General features: G+C 37.5%; 1 protein-coding gene across 4 annotated transcripts in view; it reads left to right on the top strand.

Moving 5' to 3' along the window:
• The first annotated feature begins 2,493 nt into the window (after nt 1–2,493).
• Nucleotides 2,494–22,683, top strand: part of STK38L (serine/threonine kinase 38 like) — a 69,410-nt gene continuing 49,220 nt past the window's right edge. For all 4 annotated transcript variants that reach the window (XM_014544283.1, XM_014544285.1, XM_014544284.1 and 1 more), the window contains exon 1: nt 2,494–2,572. The gene's annotated coding sequence lies outside the window, so the exon portion shown is untranslated. The remainder of the gene's footprint in view (nt 2,573–22,683) is intronic.

Raw genomic sequence — 22,683 nt, forward strand, 5'->3', positions numbered from 1 at the left:
TTGCAGATGGGGTAACTGAGGTCAGATAACTAGAAAATGGTAGAACAAGCATTGCAACCCAGACATTCCAGCTTATACCTGCACTAGAGGCCCGGTGCATGAAATTCATACACAGGTAGGGTCCCTTGGCCTGGCCAGCGATCAGGGCTGATTGGGGCCTTCCTTCCCCTGGCTGCTGGCTGCCAGCTACCAGCTGCCATCTGGGGCCTTCCTTTGTTCCGCACCACCCCCTGGTGGCCAGCACACGTCATAGCGAGCAGTCGAACTCCCAGTGGGTCAAACTCTCCAGGGGACAGTTTGCATATTAGCCTTTAATTATATAAGATCCCTGTGCTTAATCACTCTCCTTATTTTCTCTCCCATTCTTGATGATCTTTCTTAGGCAGTTTCAAATAATTGATTTGGGAAAATATATTTTTCTGGCACCTAAATTTAGGAATCAGTTTTCTAGACAGAGCTCCAAAATAATGTAAACCCAGTAAATAAATTGTTTTTGGCATGTTAGATATTTATTCAATTTTTGGAAGTTGCTCTTTGTGCAATTTAAAGGTAACCATTGAGTGGGACTTATGATACATTTGACTTTGTACCTAGTAGCATACATATAAGGATTTAGAAATAAGAAGTTATAATTGTATTAACTCCTTTGCCTAATGGAATTTCTGAATCATATAATTTGTCTTGTAACTTTAAAAAATCACTTGGCTCTGGCTATTTTTTGGATTGAATTGTGAAGTTGGAATTTATTTAACGATCGAATGCCAGTCTAACCCTTTTAGTTTTTATTTCCACAAACAGCTAAATTTATAATGCCTGAATCAGGATTTTGAATAGAGTGTTATACATGTATAAAATGAGAGACATTCAGTCACTGATACTTTATTTTAAGGCAACTTTGAAAGCTTTTTTGGGATTGTGAAACAAAAGGTGCTTTAGAAATACACTGTGCCTAGCATAGGCCTGCTCAGTAAATACTGCTTTGTTGAATGAATAGTCCAATTGATTTTATTTATGAAATTTCAGGAATAGTTCACATTTGTTATTGGTTATCTAAGTATTGGCATCACAATAAACTCAAAGTGGATTTAAAGATTAGGAAGCAAAATATATCTAGGCAGTGGTAGGGGTACTGCCTGTCCTTCCCTATCCAGCAAGATGCAGACCCTTCAACTCCTTTGTCAGTGCCCTGAGTGACTCAGTTTTAAGAACTCCAGAGGCACAGTCTCTGTGAATGAATATAAAAACTGCTCTCTCCTTGTCTGAATGGGGTAGTTCTAGTAAACTCCCACAGCAGGATAATTTATGGTTGATGAGCTCAAAACCTACTGGGAAAAGTAGCAGAACTAAAGTCAGGATATAAAGCCCATATATTTATGTTACTATTATAAGGTAAAAGTGGCAAAACAAAATTTTTAAAAAGATTTTTTAAATAAACAGTTTAAGTTAATAGGTGATAGTATATTATTTTCATTTACCAACCCCCTATTGACAAAATTTTCAGGATCTAAGCTGGTAATTTCAAGTTTACAAGTCAACTGTAGTTTGTTATAACAAAGTTATGTGTTCCTGTAAGCACGGGTTTGATTTTGAACAGTTATTCTTAGTAAAATAAAACAAAAAACAACAAAAAAACCCACACATACTCTCACCTTTACACTGATAGAAATTTTGGGGGCATCCTTTCCCATAATAGACTAGTTTTGTCTACATTGAAAATCCACTGAGACAGGTAAGCCCCCCTCATAGATAGTCTCTGCACAAGTCTTAGGGAAGACCTTAGCAGTTACATGTCATGTAGTGAACCTGACCATTCACAATGGTGGTGTGTAAATTCAAAAGGGCTTCAAACTTTGGCAATTTGTCTGTAGCTAATGATAGTAACACCTGTATTATGCTCAGCTTTTAAATTCTTAAATAAGCTCCTTGCTATCCCCTGAATTAACATTAGACCAGTTGACAACCCGAAATGATGTTGATTCTCTGGCCACACATGCAGAAGGTTTCCTGTTTTCCTTGTCTTTTGCTGAATCTTATTGATTCCACCGGTATGGATTTTTCACGTTACAGAATATAAGACTCTGATCTCATATGCACAGGCAGTATTCACTGTTTTCTTACCTTTTACATTTATTTGCTCTCTCTACCTCTGATTCAGGAGAGTATTCTATTCTTTCTAATTTTGGAACACTTTTACTGCTTTTGCAGTTACTTAATATGATGGAGTTAATAATGTTTAATAACTCAAAATCAACCACAAATACAACAATGTGCCCAGAAAAAAGGACAAGATGGCAGAAACTTAAGTGGCTGTGCATGATTGTTAATACCATCTCTTTTTTTTGCAAGCAAGTTTTGCCTTTGCTGTGGGGTCTAGCTTTCATTTCATGAAAATTTAGAAAATTGAAAGTCTGGAAACAGAGAAGCTTCTGTATACATTAATAAGCACATTTTAAAGTTTTTATTTTGATTTTTTGGTCCTGTTCTCCTTCCATACAGTCATTGCTATTCTGCTTTTATGACTTGGAGATACTGGCTTCGGTTCTCTAGATTCTTCAGCAATCCTGGAGACACAGTAAGTAATTTGCTCATTTATATGAAAATTCGTTGTATAATCTATGTTTCTCAAACTTTGTCTCCCTACAGTAATATATAAACTTAGATCTCTGTATATCAGCTTCCATTCTGACATGTTCTTGGCTCCTTTTTCTTCTTGAATGTCATCAGTTAGGGTATGGATGTAACATTAATCAGTAACAGTAACCATTTACTTATCACTTACGATGTAGCAGACATAGTGCTAAGTACTTTATATAAGTATTCTCTCATTTAATCCCCACTTACAAATGAGGAAACTGGAGTTTAGTGAGGTGAAGTGACCAGGGTCGCATAGGTAGATAGTAAGTGGAAGAGTTAGAAATCGATCCCTAAGACCCAGGTTTGCTTTCTCTCTTACTCCCCACTTTCCCACTCCTTCCTCCCTTTTTTAGGAGTTATTTACAGTATTGCGTTTCAAACATAAGTTCTCTTGGAAAAAATATACGTAAATAATTCAGCTCTATTCAAATTTCCTATAGGGGAGATTTGCTCTTAGAGAGAGCTTATTATAATAATAATACTAGCAACACCTTACATTTGTATTCTGCTATATAGTTTTACAAAGCATTTTTTATATATCTTACTTAATTCTAATAGCAAACTTAAACTCAGGTCTGTAGATTAAAAGTTGCTACAGACAGCTTGCTAAGGACTCCATAAAATTAGTGTATGAGACACAGTTTTTTGTCTTCAGCAATTTTAATGCTGGAATAAATGATATAATCAGATGGTCTGATTTCATTCAAGCCAATTAGGAGCAGATAAATGTCATTATGACACAGCGTTTTGTTAAAAGGTGTTTATAGTTTTGAGCTTTGAGCTTTGTTTTTGGCCAAAATTGAGAAGTTGAAATTTTAGTGCTGCATTTTAAATCATGAAATGTTAGAAGTCTTTAATTCTTGTGATTCAGTGAATGATAGTTGAGTTGCTATCTACCTCATTCTGCACACAACTGTTGCATTTAACTAAAACAATTATGGTGAAAGAATGGGGTGGAGGTAGGACAGACATAATTTCAAAAGTGAAATTAAAGAATTGGGGATCCTAATAAGGAGAGGTATCTTATGGTAGCACTGTTGCAGGAAATTGGGTGTAGACTTTAAAGAATGGATAAAAGCTATATGTATTCCCCTCTGGAAAGTTGTGTTATTTGAGCGATCAAAGAGCTTATTTAATGATCTGCTTTTAAAGTATTTTCTTGTCTCAGTGAATTTGATTTTTACTAAGAAGTGGGCATTTTTACTTAGTTAAGCATTTGCTCATTGACTTGCCCCCATTATGGAAACATCACACCATGTTTGCCCTTCATAATTTTTCTGTGTTTGTCACAGAGGCTGGATGCCTGGCTTGTAGAACTAGGGAGTTGCCTTTGTTGTGTTTTTATAATAGAGGTCCATTTCGTTTGGACACATCTTTCAAATCTGGTTGAGGATATTCCCCATATGTCCACTATTATCTAGCCAAACAGAATAGACTTTTTCTATTTTAGTGGCTTGAGTGGAAAAATTTTAATTTTGAATTGCATATATTTGGCCCATTGGTATTCTTAATACTAGCAAATCCTAAAGGAATCACAAACTCATAATATTTTAGTGAGTTTAGCTATCGTAATTCAACTTTTATCAGCTATTTGCATGGCACTGTATTAGGTGCCATGGCAAAATAGAGACATGTAAAATATATCCCTTCCATTTAGAAAGATTTCATCTAGTAAGAGACATAATACATGGACATAAACCTAAATAGAAAGTGATAAGGGCACTGTGGGAGCAGAGGAAGGAGAGATTGCTTCTGACTGGAGAGATTAGGAAGGATTGACCATTTAAAGTAAAGGACATACCAGGCCAAGAATTAGCATGAGTTGGATATTTTCTATAACACCTGATAAATTATTTACTTATTTACTTAATTATTTACTTCTCTCTGTGTCCTATTGGATTTGAGCCCATTGAGCTTAGAGAACAGGTGTTTTTCAGCTTTTCATTCTCTGCATCATCAACTGCTCAACCTGGTACATTTAATTAAAGTTGTAATTTGGTAAGATTACAGTGGCAAGAATGAATGTGAAGTGGATTTCAGGGAAGAGGGCCCATAAATTGGAAGACCAATGAAGAGACTGATTTAAATAACCTAGGAGAGTCCGGCCAGTGGCTCAGTTGGTTGGAGCATTGTCCTGTACACCAGAGGGTTGCGGGTTCCATCCCCAGTCAGGCACATACTGGGTGGAACCGATCAATGTTTCTCACATTGATGTTTCTCTCTTCCTTCTTCTAAAATCAATAATAGCATATCCTTGAAAAAAAAAAGAAATTATTAAAAAAATAATAATCTAGCCCTGACCAGTTTGGCTCAGTGGATGGAGTGTTGGCCTGCGGACTGAAGGGGTCCTGGGTTCGATTTCGGTCGAGGGCATGTGCCTTGGTTGCGGGCACATCCCCAGTAGGGAGTGTGCAGGAGGCAGCTGATCAATGTTTCTCCCTCATCGATGTTTCTAACTCTTTATCCCTCTCCCTTCCTCTCTGTAAAAAATCAATAAAATATATTAAAATAATAATAATAATAATAATAATAATAATCTAGGAGATAGATAATGAAGTTCTAAATTAGGTTGGATTGGAAGAAAGAGACTCGATGGATGTGTGTTGAGACCTATGGGATGACCTATGACAGTGATGGCGAACCTTTTGAGCTCGGTGTGTCAGCATTTTGAAAAACCCTAACTTAACTCTGGTGCCGTGTCACATATAGAAATTTTTTGCTATTTGCAACCATAGTAAAACAAAGACTTATATTTTTGATATTTATTTTATATATTTAAATGCCATTTAACAAAGAAAAATCAACCAAAAAAATGAGTTCGCGTGTCACCTCTGACACGCGTGTCATAGGTTCACCATCACTGACCTATGAGGTACGTCCAGTGTACCAGGAGATGCGGTGATGGAAAGACACGGTGCTCCCACAGAGCTACACTCACAGGTATAGAAGTAATTGTAATATCATACCGCTGCTGTAGTGAAGGAGCAGTGTGAGGAGCGCTTAAGGGAAAGGAGCACGGGTTTGGGAGAATCAAAGAAGCTTTGCCTGGAGGTGGTAGTGTTAGAGCTTAGACTTGAAGGCTGAGTTGGAGTTTTTTCAGGCCAACAAGCAGCAGGAGGACATTAGAGCATAGAGATGTAAAGACTGTTTAGGCAGCCACAAGAACCTGGATTATTTTAGGATTGGGACATGTGGCTGGATAGGATAGATGAACTTGCTTTATAAAATAACTTTTTATTTGCCATTTTTAAAATGCTTATTTTATCCAACTTTAGCGCTCTGAGCTTTTGTGTTTCTATTGTTTCTTGCATCCTAGTATAAGCATCTATGCTGTGTTTCCCATCCTCTACACTTCACCCCCCGCCCCAGCCTGCAAGTATACTGCCAGTGATAAACTGTCTCTTGCTTCCTTTCTGTGAAATTAAGTGGACAAAGTAAGGATACCATTAGCCAGAGAGATAAAGAGAGAAAGAAATCCACAAAAGACCTTTTTTTCTGATGAATGTGTAGAGCAACTAGGGTTGTGTAAGGAGAATGCAGCATCAAAGCATAGCGCCAAGAGCACTTGACTGAGGGAGAGGATTGTGGTAGGAACGTAATTATGTGCCTTTCCCATAAAGTTTTATGGAACCCTTAAAAATTTCCCAGGACTGTAATATCTCGTGCTAAAGTTCTTTAATTTTGAGTCTAGCCTTGATTTATTTCTGTCTTCTCTACTTAACCCTTCCTATATTTTAACAGCTTAGCATGACTTCAACGTCAAATGGTGTCAGACATTATCTCTAGTTTGCCCCCGTCGCACCATTTTTCATCCTTCAGAAACTTGCACCTGCAAATCATGATTCTGAACTTTGTATGTATAATCTGTATTAGACTGCTGGAGCTGAAAAGCATTCTAGGTTTTTTCTTCACATAGGTTTACTTTATACAGCCATTTATTTTTTTCTGTCTTGTGGATTGGGCCACTGAAACAGAGTATAGTTAAGGTGTTTTCTAAGGACAACCAAAAAGTTAATTGTAGACTCCAATTAGGATTATATCCATTGTATTATTTCTAGGCTTGTTGGCAGCTGTGTTTGCTTTAGTGCCCTTAGTGGTAATAATAAAAGTTTATGGGCATTACAGGAAGGGAAGTGAAAGACAAGAACAGGAAAAGAAAAAGAAGGCTTGCAGAATGGCAGGAGAGGCATAGGGTGGAGGCAGGAGAAATGCAGATGGTTAAAAGATGTCAAATTCCTCTAACACCTGTTCCAGGTGCCACTGGTGGGACCAGTGTCATATTTTAAGATTAAGTCAAACTGCCAGTAATCCTTTCTAAAAATACACTGGGTGTATTGTTATGCAAAAATTGACAGATTGTTTTAATAAAATATTTTTGGGTTTAATAAAAAGATGTGTATGTACCTGTGTTTCCCTGTTTTTAGACTTGAGTAGAAAGAGAAACAGAAACTGATACACTGTAAATATTAGTGAAAATTATAGGCACATTTCTGAAATGTTATAAAACCTTTAAGACTTAAACCATAAATTATGGATAGTCCTAATTAGACAGAAGGTGGCAGAAAGGGAAGGGAAGGATAAGAGGGAACATGTGTTTGGATAAAATTGCATTCTCATACCAACCATATAACAAAATATGTGTTATATATGAACTCTGTTTTAAATAATACTTTGTGTCCATTTCACCCAATATTTAGGAAAGGTCAGATAATAAAAGATCAGGTATGTAGAAAGCCCTTTGAAGACTCCAAAGAACTTCATAAATACGGGCACTACAACTGCACATATGAAAATATTTCTCATCAGTTGGCAGTTACTATCACTTAAACAATAACAGCATGGCATCTCTTGAGTTAAACTGAGGGTCAGTGAGATTTGGCGACTTATGAATAAGCAGGACTCTCTATTCAGGTCGTTTGTTTTATTATGCAGTTCTCTTTGACATTCATTCCAATCAAAGCACTCTTTCAAAAGACCTAGTGCCTGTTCTCCTGGAGGTTGGAAGGTGTTTAAACTTAGAGAACACCAAGTATTATTCCCTAGAACTTTGGGAATAATACAGGGCATACCCCCCTGTCATCACTACAGAATTATACCTAAAAGGACTTCATGAGAATGTGCTTAAGAGTCTCCTATGATATCCTTTAGAATGGTGCTTGACCTGCCTAAACCACTACATGCATGTTAAAGAGAGGCAGGGACTGAAGTTGATCATTTCTTGCTGGATCAGTCATCCAATATTGAGTACTTTCTATGAGTTCTGCCTCATGCTAAATATTGTGGGGGACAGAATAAGGAATGGCTCTTGTCCTCAAGAAGTATGGAATTTAATAGATGACTAACATATATAACAGTAAATCCACTTACACGAGTGTGGAAGTAAATGCCTAATTGTGAGATTCGTAATAAGTGATAGACAAATTCTGAAAAGTGAAACAAATGAGGTTGGGTTAATCAAGAAAAGCTATGTAGAAGAGGAAAATTCATTAAGTTCTTTAAATACGAATATAGGGGAAAGGAAGGACTTGTTCTTTTTAAATTCAGACATTCCAAGGCTTGGTGGTAAGATTGATTATGGCATGTCTGTTGGTTGATGAGGGAGGAGACTGGTGTATAACGGAAAATCAAGTTAAGTAGTTAGGGTGGATCCAAATTATGGGGTTTAATAAAAGCCAGGCATAGATTGGAGTGGTAGAAAGGAGAAGGCTTTAGTAGTTTTTGAGCCAGTGGGTGACATCTTCCAAGTTCTGCATAAGGAGCTGTGACTTAGAGATGGAAGAGCATGGCATCAGGAAGACCCACGTGAATGCTGGTCCAGTAACGTCACTGACAGTGCGATCAGGGCCTGGACTGACAGGATGGTGGACGTAAGAAGGAAGAGTAAGGTGCACTGGGAGAGAGATTTTGACAGCATTTATTAATGATCTTGAAATGGGAAAAGGAGAGATGAATTTAGGCTGTTTTCCAAGCATTCTGAATGGGAGAAAGGTTATTACCATGGACAGTAATGTGATTGCTAGAAGGTTTGCAATAGGGAAAAGTTACGCATTTATTTTTGGACATAATTAAATAGGAGTTATGTGAGTAAGGCATTCAGTTGGAATATTCAGCAGACAGCTAGAAATAAGAGACTAGGTTGAAAGAAAACATAGGGTGTGTTACTTGGTTGTATTGCTCATTCTTGAGTATTCCTTAAAGCAGCGGTCGCCAACCGTGGTCCACGGACTACTGGTGGTCCGTGAGGTCTGAAAGGTTGGCGACCGCTGCCTTAAAGGCCTAGGAAAAGATAAGCTCTCTCTCAGAGTTCAAAGGCAGAGGAGAGGTTCAAGGACTGGTATTGCTGACTAGTTTCTAATACATAAATCTATAGAGTTCCTGGTATTGTGTTGATTGAAATTACTTTGACAATTTTTCCCCCTTGGTGATAAAAGACAATTAATGCTATTTTAGGAATTAAGAAATTCAAAAAGATACAAAGAAAAAGTGATCATTTACAATACAGTGGGGCCTTGACTTACGAGTGTCCCGACTAACGAGTTTTTCGAGATACGAGCCGTCTCGGCCGATTTTTTGCTTTGAGTTGCGAGCTAAAATTCGGGTTACGAGCCAGCTTCAGATACCCCACCGCTAGTTGGCGCAGCGAACGTCACAGTGAACGCCACAACATCAGCCCAGCATCACGTGTCTCACTCGTTCACTTTTTGATTTGACATACGAGTAATTTGAGTTACGAGCTCCGTCACAGAACGAATTAAACTCATAAGTCAAGGCCCCACTGTACTTGGATGACTTTTTGGATGCATATAAAGGGATAGGAAATGCATGTATATATGTATGTACTCTGTACGCTTTTATAGCCTGCTTTTTTCATTTAACATTGCATCATGACAATTTTCCATCATGAATTACTGCTTAAAAATACTGTTTATAAAGAGCTACATTTTTAAATTATTTGGATTTATCATTATTTAATCACAGCTCTATTTTGAATATTTAGATTACTTCCAGAATTTTTTGCTTTTAATAATATTACAGTAAACTTCTGTGAAATATATACTCTTTAGCTGTTGCTTAGATATGAGCTCTCTGTAATGAGCGATCTCTATATCCCTGGCACCTAGAAGAGTGCCTGGACATAGTAGTTGCTTAATTTAAAAAAAAACAAACAGCCCTAGCTGGCTTGGCTCAGTGGATAGAGTGTCGGCCTGCGGACTGAAGGGTCCTGGGTTTGATTCCCGCCAAGGGCACATGCCTGGGTTGCGGGCTTGATCCCCAGTGGGGGGTGTGCAGGAGGCAGCCGATCAATGATTCTCTCTCATCATTGGTGTTTCTGTCTCTCTCTCCCTCTCCCTTCCTCTCTGAAATCAATAAAGAAATATATATATAAAAAACACACAAACAAACAAAAAAAAACAATTATGGTCCTTGGCTGGTGTGGCTCACTTGGATGAGTGTCGTCCTTTGTACCAAAAGGTTGCTGGTTTGCTTCCCAGGCAGAGCACATGCCTGGCTTTTGGGCTTGATCCCCAGTAGGGGATGTGCAGGAGGCAGCTGATCAATGTTTCTCTTTCACATAGATGTTTCTCTCTCTCCCTCTTCCTTCCCTTCTCTCTAAAAATCAATTTAAAAAGTATTTATTAAAAAAAAACCCACAAAAATAACAATTATTGAGAGAATGAAACAAGACCATTAAATATTCAGTTCTTACTTCCTTAATTTTGATTCCATGCATACCTAGGAACCTTCTGATTATAATTGGGCTATCCATATAAACCTGGCTGTAATTAAAGTATCGGTCATGTGTCCATGAGCAGGCATCCTTGCTTCTGTCACAGTTATATTTTTCATTCTATATTAATAAATTTATATTCTGATTTCTGTTAGTTTGATTAATTTTTGTTTGCTTCTAAAGGGTGGAGCTACCTTATTGATGCTGATAAAATCAAATTGCTATAAGGCTTCAGATTGGGCCTGGATGGTGGTTAATCAGCAAGTTAATGAATACCACTCTCATGAACCCTCTAAAGAAGACAGCATGTTAGCCTTCACCTGGTAGAAATCTGTGGCAGTACCACTTTTTCCAATCTGAATCTTTGTGGTACCTTGGATAGACAGATGTTGGACTCTTTTAAAATAATATTTTAACATATTTAAGATACAAACACATTGTGTCTGACAACTTTTTCCTTAAGAGTGTATTTCATTGCCACCCAGAAATTAGTTTCCAAGAGGAGAGTGGTCTAATAATAAGCAGTTTTAAAAATAAATGTGCAGTGTTTATATTTTCTTTCAGAGAGCATTATCATCTTACTTTCCTATGGAAATAAAAGCATATTATGAATTTTTATATCAGGTTCACAGATTTGTTGTATCTGGAGAAAATGCCAGTAGAAAATTAGAGAATTTCTAATTTCCCAGAGGGGAAGACTAGCAGAAAAACCTTTTAACTGAAAGATCTGATTTGAAACAGATTTTTGTGCTGGAGGCTTCTATTACTCTGCCTAAATCAAATAAGAACCTCTGTCTACTAGTCTACCATGACTCTGAAAACTGTAGAAATATTTCTTTATATTCCATCTAGATCTTTTCTGTTGCACTTAATGCCTACATCATGTTTTGCCCCCAAGGGAATCACAATAAAGCTGTGTCTATCTTCATACAACACATAGAATGATCATTCACTTATTTCATAAAGGATTCTTTTTGATTGTGGGTCTTGATCTCAACTGTCCAGGGTTTGTCTTGGATAGGTCAGCTACTGAAGACTTAGGTATCTGAGTACCTTTTACTGGAATATCTCTCCTGCTCTCACATCAGTCTTGGGCGCAGTGTTTGGTTGAATATGGCCTCTGTGTTATAAAATGTTTCCCAGCCCTGGCTGGTATGGCTCAGTTGGTTGAGTGTCATTCCAGGTACTGAGAAGTTACCAGTTCAATTCCTAGTCAGGGCACATACCTGGGTTGCAGGTTTGATCCCTGGTTGGGGCACATATGGAGGACAACCAGTTGTTATCTGTCTACCTACCTACCTACTTACCTATATCTCTCCCTTCCTCTCTCTAAGCCTGTCCTCGGGTGAGGATTAATAATAATAATAAAGAAATAGAATTTTACCAATGTCCCAGCAGCTCCCTGTGTGCCTTCCCTCCTCCCAGTGGTAATGACTGTCTTTAATTTTATAGTAAGCATTCTCTTGTTTTACTTATACTAGTTTTATCACCTCGGAATATATCCCATTAACTCGATGTTATTTTCTAGGTTTGCTTGTTTTGAACTTTGTTTTTTAAATTTCTATTTATTTTTATTGAATTTATTGGGGTTACATTGGTTAAAGGGAATCATACAGTATGTATTATATACTGTGACTTGCTTTTTTTTCAACTTTGTTTCTGAGTTTTTCCATGTAGTGGTATTTTGTTCTTTTTCACTGCTGTGTAGTTTTCAGTAATATGAATATACCACAATATATATATTATTCCACTTTTGTTGGTAGTCATTTGTGTTGCTTCCTGTTTGTTTGTTTTGTCTGTAGGAACAATGCTTCAGTGACTTTGTTAACCATTGCCCCCTATTCCACATGTGCAAGAGTATGCTTATGGTAGATACCTAGGAGCAGAATTGCTTGGGCATTGAGGATGTGGATGTGCATGTTCAGATTTACTAAGTAGTATCAAACTGTTGTCCAAAGCAATTGTACCAATTTATACCTTCACCAGCAGTGAATAAGAGTTACCATTGTTCCTTAACAAAACTAGATATTGACAGCTTTTTACGTTTTAACCTATCTAGGTGTGTGAACTCATGTCTCATTAGGGTTTTAATTTTCATTTCTCTGATTAGAATTATAGTTGAGCATCTTTAATTTTGTTTATGGGTCGTTTGTGCTTTCTTTGAAATTTCTATTTTGGATTTTTGCTCATTTAAAATTTTGTTTGTGTGGGGTTTTTTTGGTATTGATTCATAGAAATTCTTTATGAAGGTAGGACACTTAATGTTGTTTAGAACAGTGCCTGATACATAGTAAGATCCAAATAAACAGCTGCTAATACTGTATTACTGTTGTACTGGTATTTAACTCTGTTTTTAGGTGTTGCAAATGTGCTATTTTGTGGTTATTTTTTCTTCTATGATAGTAATGTGTTTTTCACCTTAGTATTTTAATGTGTAGATTAGGTTTTATATAAAAGCTTGAAAACATAATAATAACTATGGCATATTCATTTTGCATATGTTATATTTCATAACCTATAACTTTTCAATCTTTATTATTTCTTGTTGTTGTGGCTGCTGATGTGTGTGTTTTTTTAATCCCAGGAAAAATTAACCCATTTAATCCCCTGTTCAAATTAGTTTCATTTTCTATGTTGTAGCTTAGTTGCAGATGCATCTGTCTCTCCAAATGTATTGTGATTATTTTTAGCTTCATGATTTCCAAAGTTTAATACTCATAACTTAGAGACTGAAATCTGTAAGAGTTTCCCATAAGAGATTCAAATGAATCCTAAACTGCTATTTTAGTTGAGTCCTTATGATGTTAAATCACAGACTTAAGTTCATTAAAATGTGTAATTTAGTGACCAAACTATCAAAGTATCATTTTCTTTAATTTAGAAGTAGTTCAGAGATCTAATTAACTTTTGATTGATTTTTCCACATTCTGGAGGAATGGCAGAGGGACATGTTAACAGTATAATTTTCAAATTAACAACAGTGATGATAGCAATGATAATAATAATAATAATAATAATAATAATTGTTTCTTTAAATTGACCACTTATGTGTGTCAGGTACTGTTCTAAATTTTTATTAACTCATAAGAATCCCTTTGATTGATGAGAATATTAAGGCTCAGACAGATTAATTAACTTCTCTAAGATCACACAGTTAGCAAGAGTGGAATCAGGAATTCAAACTTAGGCAGTCTAGTTCAGAGTCTTAGAAATAGATTCATTATCAACTTGGTATCCAAAGAAGTATTCATTCATTTTTAGCTTCAGGAGAAGAGTTCACTTAAAACTCTGTTTTTGTTTTGTTTTGTTTTTAATGTGATGGGGAAAGAATGGGAAACACATTTTCAATGTGGTAGGTGGGATCAAGTACTTTTAAGGTGGGAAAAGCTTAGAGCTGGAGTTGCCTGGTGTGTCAAGCTAACATGAACAGCTTTGGATCTTTGGGAGTGGATCATGGCCTATGAAAGATTTCAGGAAATTCATCGCCTTTCATTCAGTATCCCATATGCCATATGCAAATATTTGGAGAGTAGTCAGTGGAGATGGTTTTTAAAATACCACAGAGGAGGGTTCCAACTGATCTTTGAGCTGGATAGTTAATATTCAGTTGAGATAGACCATTCCTAAAAGACCGTGTTATATAACTCTTATACAACTAGCTGATAAATAGCTAAACATATTTGAAAAATGTCCACATATTAATTTTAGTTTCAAAGAATTTTCCTCCTAATAATCTTAATTTTGGATTTAGCACATTCTCATTGATTCATGAAACAGTTTTCTTTATGTTGCCTCAGTACTTTGGCTATTGGCTATTTTCAGGTATAATTTTTGCTCAGCTGTGTGAAAATTTAGCTATAGATTAAGTACTTAAGTGAATTAAGGGCAGTGCATTTACTCTAAAAATTATAGTGTTAAATGACTAAAGGAAAAGAATGAAACAAGTTATAGCTTCTTAACCATTCTGAGTAGAATTAGCACAGTTAGAACAATCATGTATAGGAAAGGTAGTTAGTATTGAGGTGATACACTTGTAGAGTATTATGCTGATGACTCAATTAGGGTGTGTATCTTACTGGAAAAGTTTGAAAACTTTGCTATGGGATTTAAATGATATGTTTTTCCCCCTGTTGTTTCCCCCTCAAGGAGGGACTAATGAAGTAGCTCTTTTCCCTCCCTTGTATGGTCATAATAACGGATTGCAAATTAATTCGCTGCATTCAAGGCATCACACAGATTGAATTCCATATTTGTCTAGGAGGGAAGTCCAGACTTCTGTTTGGAGTGATTGAAGCTGGGCTTTGTGAGACTGGGTGCAACTTCCTTGTATTCAAGGGCAGATCATCTTGTTAGCCGCCAAACGCCTTAGAAGATGTAAGGCCCTTAGAAGAAATGAGTCCCCCAAATGTGGTTTGTTTTTAATGTTTCTCTCTACCCTCTTTCACCCCTCTCCACTGCCCGGGCACATACACAATGCATCTGAGAAATAATACATCTGCTTGCTATTTGGCAGTAGAGTCTGTGAGGATTAATTGTAGACATTGTTTTCTCTGTGGGTTGGGGACACAAAATTGCTCTTTAACCTTTACCCAAGTCTCAGATAAGTACTGAAAACTTTGGCAGTGAATGTGGACTCTAAAAGAAACACATAAATATTGGGAAAACAAATGCACATATCAGAAATCTGAAAAGCATTATTTTCTAAATTAGCTCCTTTTATGACTTGAGTCAAAGGTGGTCTTGATGTGTCAGAAAAGAAACTTTATTAGTTCTTTTTTTAGAACCTCATGACCTTTATGCTATGTTGACAAAGCCATTAGGTGTTTGATTTTTTAAAACAAGGGTGGGACTTTATACTTTGCTAATTCCTGTGGAGTGGCTATGATTTGTTTCATGGAAGAGGTCCAGTATCGGAGGTAGAGTGGTAGAGGCCCTGAACTAGGAGCCTGATGCTGGCTCCATTTCTAAGTGTTGTCAATTTTCTGAGCCTGGGATTTTTCAAGTAGAGACAATAACACTTGCCCACATGTCTCATATGGTTTAGGAGAGGCAATACTACATAGGTGTGAAGAGTCATGGGCTACTGAGTCTGACAGGCTTGTTTTGGTTGTATGTCATTGGACAAGATACGCATTTTCTCTAAGCCCCCCCCCCCCATCTTTTTGTACTGTAGAATGGCAATACTTTATGTACCACTTCTTGGGGTTAATGCAAAGATCAAAATCAAATGAGGTAATATATGTATAAACTGTTAAGCATATTACCTGGGACATGATCAATGTTTTGTTAATTATTATGACCTAGAGGCCTAATGGATGAAATTCATGCAAGGGCCTTGGCCCTGGCCCCTGCCTGCCAGCTGCTGCAGCCGGGGGCCTCTGCTGGGGCCCCTGCCCGCTGTGGCTTTGTAGGGAAGGAGGGAATGTCCGGAAGGACATCTGATCTAATTAGCATATTACGCTTTTATTATTATACATGGGTATAAAATCAAATGATCAGATTTCAAGGTTTTGATGTTTAGTACCACAGGCTCACTGCTGAGAAAACCTGACAGTATAAGGAGGTACTAATTAAAAGATAGGCAGAATTTTGTAATTTCAGACTAATAGTCATTAATAACAGGATATTGTCTAGATTATCTAACTTTATGTGCTTTACTTTTCCTCTTTATTCAAATGAAGATAATAGTTTCAAGGGAAAAATATTGCTGTTGTTTTGTAAAAATTGGGATAAAAGTCCTTATGGTTTGTGGCACCTGAGACTGAGCATTTCTAATACTTCTCTTAGAAGTGCCCTTTTTGGGGCTCAGATAAAATATACTATATAATTTATAAGAAAAAATACCTTATAGGCTACATATGAGTAGTCTAACTCTTAATAACAAGAATTCAACCATCTGCTTCATTGTCTTAAGACATAATAGTTTAAAAACCTGGAAGGTTTAAGGGAAAAATTGCAGAAGGACATAAAATCACCTGATAAAGAATTTTCATCTTTTCTTACTTTTACTTGTGCTTTTTATCAAGTCATTGCTAATATGGCCAGTGAGCAGGGAGTTAACCTCCTGCACCATGTGGCACTGTTTGTTTCATTTGTTTATTAACATCACATTAAACACATAACCCACATTTATTGTTCTCAATAGGTTTTTATTGATCTTAGAGAGAGGGAGAGAGAGAAACATGGATCAGCTGCCTCCTGCACTCCCCCTACTGGGGATCGAGCCCACAACCCAGGCATGTGCCCTTAGCGGGAATCAAACATGCCACCTTTTGGTGCATGGGATGACAATCAATCAACTGAGCCACACTGACCAGGGCCATAACCCACATTTATTAAGCACCCACTCTGTGCTAGGCACTGTGTTTGAAGCTGTAATGATGATGAATGGATGCTATCATTCCATGCTATCGTTTCTATATTATCTTGAAAAATGAGGGAAGAAATACAGCAGAGTACCTAAAATCTGCATTTCTAAAATCTTTGCTTTATTTATCTTTGAAGAAGGAACTGGTTATTGTACATTAACAACCATTTATTCATGTATCTCAGTGTACTTTCCTCTTCCTACTCCAGAACCCAAGGTGCTGCTTTAAAAGTATCTCAAGAACCTCCACTAATATTGCCTTGATTCCAGCCCTCATCATATCCTGCTGGATCATTTTAGGTATCTCCTAAGTACTAGGTAAACCTCCCTTTCCTCCTTTGTTTCTCTCCTCTGTCCTTCAAACACTGCCAGCCACCACCAAATCCAAATTCTTGTTGCAGCAGTTCATCTAAAATGTAAATTGGATCTCATCATTTCCAGGCTTAGAATCTTTAAAATACCTTCCTTATCACTTTTCAAGATACCATCCAAATTCCTTGGCATCACATTCATAGTTCTTCTCAATCTGATCCCTACTTTCCTATCCAGTCTCATCTCCTGATACTTTCTTCCACTGTCTGCATATGAAAATGGAAGCCTTTTGGTATTTTCAACTCCCTTATTTCTGTCATCATCCCTTACATTGTATTGTTTTCATGTGTTTACTATAAACATGTATCTTCCATGATTAGATTGGATCTTGAAGGCAGAATTCTATCATTTAACTTTGTATTCTAGCTACATGTAACACTGCTTGGTACATAGTAAACATTCCCTAAATGTTTGTCAAATAAATAAATAAATGAGGGGTTAAATATATTTGCATGTGGCCTTAATCTGATATCAGTAACATTTGCAGTTCTTCACTGTATTATACAATAACTGTGTTTTATAATTCTAATAATAATCTTGTAGTTAAATAGGGACTTAGATATCATCTCATGCAACCATTTCATTTTTTCAGATGCATAAACTCAAAACCAGAGACTGAGTAAGACCAAGGCACATAGTTGATTAGTGGTAGCAGCATGACTAACCCTGGCCTGGCTACCTGATCCTCTTGTCATAAATAGGACTAGCAGATTGAAATGAAGCAAGACTTTTAACATGATGATGGTTAATCATTTATTGTAGTTGGGATTAAAAATAATTTTATTATAGAAAAATTTAAATATACACAGAAGTAAATAGGATAGTACAAAGTGTCCCAATATACCATCACCAGCTTAAATAGCTATCAAACCATGACCAGTCTTATTTCAGCTATATTATTTTGTAGCACATCCTTGGTGTTATATTATGTCATCCAGAAATATTTTAGTATGTGTGGGATATAATTTTGATCTTTTAAAGGGGTCTCTCTGGTATTTTGGATAGTCATGATACTTCAAACAAAATAATGAAGTCTGATAGAAGACCTGGCTGCCTCTCCCACTGGGCACTGGTCTTCTGTCCAGTGCTCTCCCCTCCCTCTGCCAGCTGCTCCCAGAACCCCACTTCACTGAGCCCATCTCACTGAGCTTCCTTTGTCCGTATGCTCCAGAGAGAGTTGTGCTTTTTTATTTCAACTCTGTTAGATGGAAGTGTAAAGGGAAAAAAAGTGATGGTGATTATATTAATAAGGAAAATAGATAGTTGTTAGTAGAAAGCAAGATACTCTATATATAAAGTTAAGTAGCTTTAAAATATTCTAAGAAACCTTTAAAAGACAAAGATTCCTCGGATCTTCGTCATTTTATTTTCTTAAGATTACATTATAAAACTTACTGTTGCAGGTTTTATTACAAATTATTACAAACACAGAGAGTTATAGAGAAAAGTATAATGAACATTTATGTGTCTGCTGCACAAATGTTAATATTTTATACTATTTGTCTCGGATTTTATTTAAGTAACAAAACATTACAGATAGAGTTGGAGAAGCCTTTCTGGTTCTTCCCTCCCTGCCCTCCCCAGAAATAACCATTATCCTAGATTTAGAATTTTTATTGTTTCAGTGCATGTATAACCAACCTTATGTTGAGCAGTGTGTTGCCTTTTATAAAGCCATTTCACCTCTTCCATTTGACCTTCACAGCTCTTGAAGTATGTGGGGAACTACATAGAGTTTTTATTTCACTTCTAAAAATGTACAGCCCACCAAATTATCCCACTTTCACTTAGTAAAAGCTATCGGGTGTGGAGTTCTGTTTATGATTTACAGTGTCTCTCATTACAGATAGAGTTCTGAGGTTTGTGTGTGAAAACTATTCAACCCTGCTGTGATCTCTGCTTAATTTAAAGTACTAATAGTTACCTGTAAAAGTACAAACAGTATAATAAAACTGGCAGGATCCTCAGAAGGTTAAATAGTCTTAACTTCCCAATTTTAGTGAAAATGCCTTAAAACCAACTCACAGGTAAGTTTCCTGCTCATTTCCAGAGAACATACCCTCCCTGAGTAATGCTTCCTGGCATGACAGATTGGTAAAGAAGTCACTGAAATGTCTTGCTTTGCATTCTCTAATAAAGTTTTAAAAATTAAAAAACTATAGAGTTTTCATATGATTTAAATTTTTTAAAAAGTTTTTATCCTGTTTCCTACCAACCAGTATTCCCAGCTATGTTTAGCATTAGTTTTTGCTCCTTGGAAGGAGAAACAGTAGTCATCCTGTTTATTCAATGATGACCAAAAAAAGTTCTCCCCCCCGCCTTTTTTTAATAAAAAAACAAATCTAGTGCTGTTAAAAATTTCTGACTCAGTTATTTTGGAGAGAACTATCTCTTTCCACAAATAGATGAGCCCACATACTAGGTCTTCTGAGTGAACTGGTACATTTCCATGACGTCAGGAAGCTGGGTGGAGTTTTTGTGGATGCAAGGCCAATGGAATAGGGACTTTTTAGGCCAAGTATAGGGGGAGTAGAATCAAGTGCTGGTATTGAATAGCCCCTCAAGCCACAAAGCATTTAGAGATTTCTCATTGGGGTAAACCAGTGCTGATCACAGTTGATGTACTAGTATATCATCTGTAGTTGCTGCAAGAACAATGAGAGATGCTTGCTTATAGGATCGCTGACCTTTGATTAAGGTGCTGTAAGTGTGACTCAGTCTTGATTTATAAACCAAGTTGAAATCATCACTGTTTTTCTTCTTATGGGCTTCTCAATAGCTGTCATTAAATTTTGATGACTGCCAGGCATTCAGTTAAATTAAAGCTGACCTACCCAATTTATTAGTTTTCATTGAGCACTACACTGCAGTCCACACGGATCTTTCCCTGTTCTGAAGCCCTGCTTATGAAAGAAAGACCCACCCAGGCTTTTTTTTTTTATTGATTCCAGAGGGAGGAAGGAAGGAAGGAAGGAAGGAAGGAAGGAAGGAAGGAAGGAGAGAAAGAGAGACAGAGACAGAGAGAGAGAGAGAGAGAGAGAGAGAGAGAGAGAGAAGAAAAAAGAAAAAAAAGAAAGAAAGAAAGAAAGAAAGAAAGAAAGAAAAAGAAAGAAAGAAAGAAAGAAAGAAAGAAAGAAAGAAAGAAAGAAAGAAAGAAAAAGAAAGAAAGAAAGAAAGAAAGAAAGAAAGAAAGAAAGAAAGAAAGAAAGAAAAAGAAAGAAAGAAAGAAAGAAAGAAAGAAAGAAAGAAAGAAAGAAAGAAAGAAAAAGAAAGAAAGAAAGAAAGAAAGAAAGAAAGAAAGAAAGAAAGAAAGAAAGAAAAAGAAAGAAAGAAAGAAAGAAAGAAAGAAAGAAAGAAAGAAAGAAAGAAAGAAAAAGAAAGAAAGAAAGAAAGAAAGAAAGAAAGAAAGAAAGAAAGAAAGAAAGAAAAAGAAAGAAAGAAAGAAAGAAAGAAAGAAAGAAAGAAAGAAAGAAAGAAAGAAAAAGAAAGAAAGAAAGAAAGAAAGAAAGAAAGAAAGAAAGAAAGAAAGAAAGAAAAAGAAAGAAAGAAAGAAAGAAAGAAAGAAAGAAAGAAAGAAAGAAAGAAAGAAAAAGAAAGAAAGAAAGAAAGAAAGAAAGAAAGAAAGAAAGAAAGAAAGAAAGAGGGAAAGAGGGAAAGAAAGAAAGAGGGAAAGAGAAACATCATTTGGCTGCCTCCTGCACATACCCCGACCCCGACCCCGACCGGGGGTCGAACCTGCAACTTGGGTATGTAAATATCATTTGGCTGCCTCCTGCACATACCCTGACCCCGACCGGGGGTCGAACCTGCAACTTGGGTATGTGCCCTGACCAGGAACTGAACCCAAGACCCTGCAGTGAGCAGGACGATGCCCTCACCACTGAGCCACAGCAGCTAGGCCTACCCAGGCTTATTTGTCACATGTACTGATTATTTTTGTAGGTTACTCTTGCTTTTTTCAAGAGTATTATAGGATAGTAGAGTGCTCATGTCATCTCTCTTACTACTTGGGTTTCTTCCTACTAGTATACTGTCCAGTGTATGACAGTATGCTAATGATGCCAATTATTTGATCAGCCTTACCTAGAAATGATTAGCTTAGCTAGTGTCTTCCTTCTATTTTTCTATCTTTTGCCAGACTGAAGCCCCAACTGTCTTGCAGACATCTCCTAATAGAGTTATTGAATTTCTTATTTAATACAGGCATTATAATTTTGGATGCAGCTTTTTAAAAGGGACTTTTAAAAACCTTAACCTTGGATTTGGATACTTGTTCCCCAGGTGGAAGAAATACCTTCACAAAGGAACTGAAATTAAAATGGTAATTTTAATCACGAATCTGAGGCTGGGTTAATTTAAATCATGCTTTTTTCTCTTTTCAAAAAGGTGTTACCCAAACAAAATCTCAACATTATTTTTAGTTGAACTTTGGAAGCAGATTCTAATATTCATATAAAACAGTGTGTAAGAATTTGGGGGGAATACAAAGGAAAAAGAGAAATTTACCCAACCAGATGCCAAAATATGTTTTACAGCTCTAAAGATAAAATAGTTTGGTTTCAGTGTGAGAATAGATAGATGATACAGATGGATGATGGGTAGATGGATAGATAGGTAGATGGAAAGAACAGAGAAGTTATTTAGTGCAAAAGTACTATAGTTGCTAATCATGCTCCTAAATCTTGTACATATTTTTTCGTAGTTTTACAATTTTTTTGGCTATATTCTTAAGTATGACACTCTTTAGTTTTGTAAACCCTTGGAGTTGCTATATTTCCACAAATTTTTATAATGGGAAGAGCTGAGGAAAGTAAAATCTATATATATAAAACTCTAATATGCAAATAGACCAAACAATCGGTTCTTATGACGTGCGCTGACCACCAGGGGGCACACGCGAAACATGGCAGGTGACGGCAGCAGGCGGCAGAGTGTGGAACATGGTGGGCATCAGCTGAGGTGGGATGGTGGAGCAGGTGAGCAGGGGCACCAGACCAAGGTGGGGTGCCGGTCGCTGTCATTGGGGTGAGCCTCTGGTGGTTACTGAAAATTCTTTGCTCCCACGTGCCACGGTCCCACTGGGTGCTCGCACCTGCTGCCGGCGTCTGCACCTGCTGCCAGCGCCGGCCCCACTTGCACCCGCTGTCGGTGCCAGAGTTGCCGCTCGCACCCGCTGTCAGCCTCAGCTCCACCATCCCGCCTCAGCTGATGACCACCATGTTCCGCGCTCTGCCGCCTGCTGCCGACACTCTGATCGCTCATTGCTGTCCTTGGGAGAAGCTCAGTGCTTCTCCACCTCCCCCTGCTCCTGAGGGGCGATCAGAGCTGGCAGCCGCTGCTTGTACCCACTGCCGTTGATGGCCCCCCCACTAGCACCCGCAGCTGGCGCCGGAGCCGCCACTTGCACCCGCTGCCTCTGCTTGGCACCGGTCCCGATCGCTCGGTGCCATCAGCAGGTGCGAGCGGCAGCTGCCGGCCCCGATCGCCCCTGAGGGCTTTTACACCTCCCCTTGCTCCTGAGGGGCAATAGGGGCAGCAGCCACTGCTCGCATCCACTGCTGGCACCGGCCCCAATCATTTC

Source organism: Myotis brandtii, unplaced genomic scaffold (genome assembly GCF_000412655.1).
Source record: "Myotis brandtii unplaced genomic scaffold, ASM41265v1 scaffold358, whole genome shotgun sequence".
In the NCBI taxonomy this organism is placed as follows: domain Eukaryota; kingdom Metazoa; phylum Chordata; class Mammalia; order Chiroptera; family Vespertilionidae; genus Myotis; species Myotis brandtii.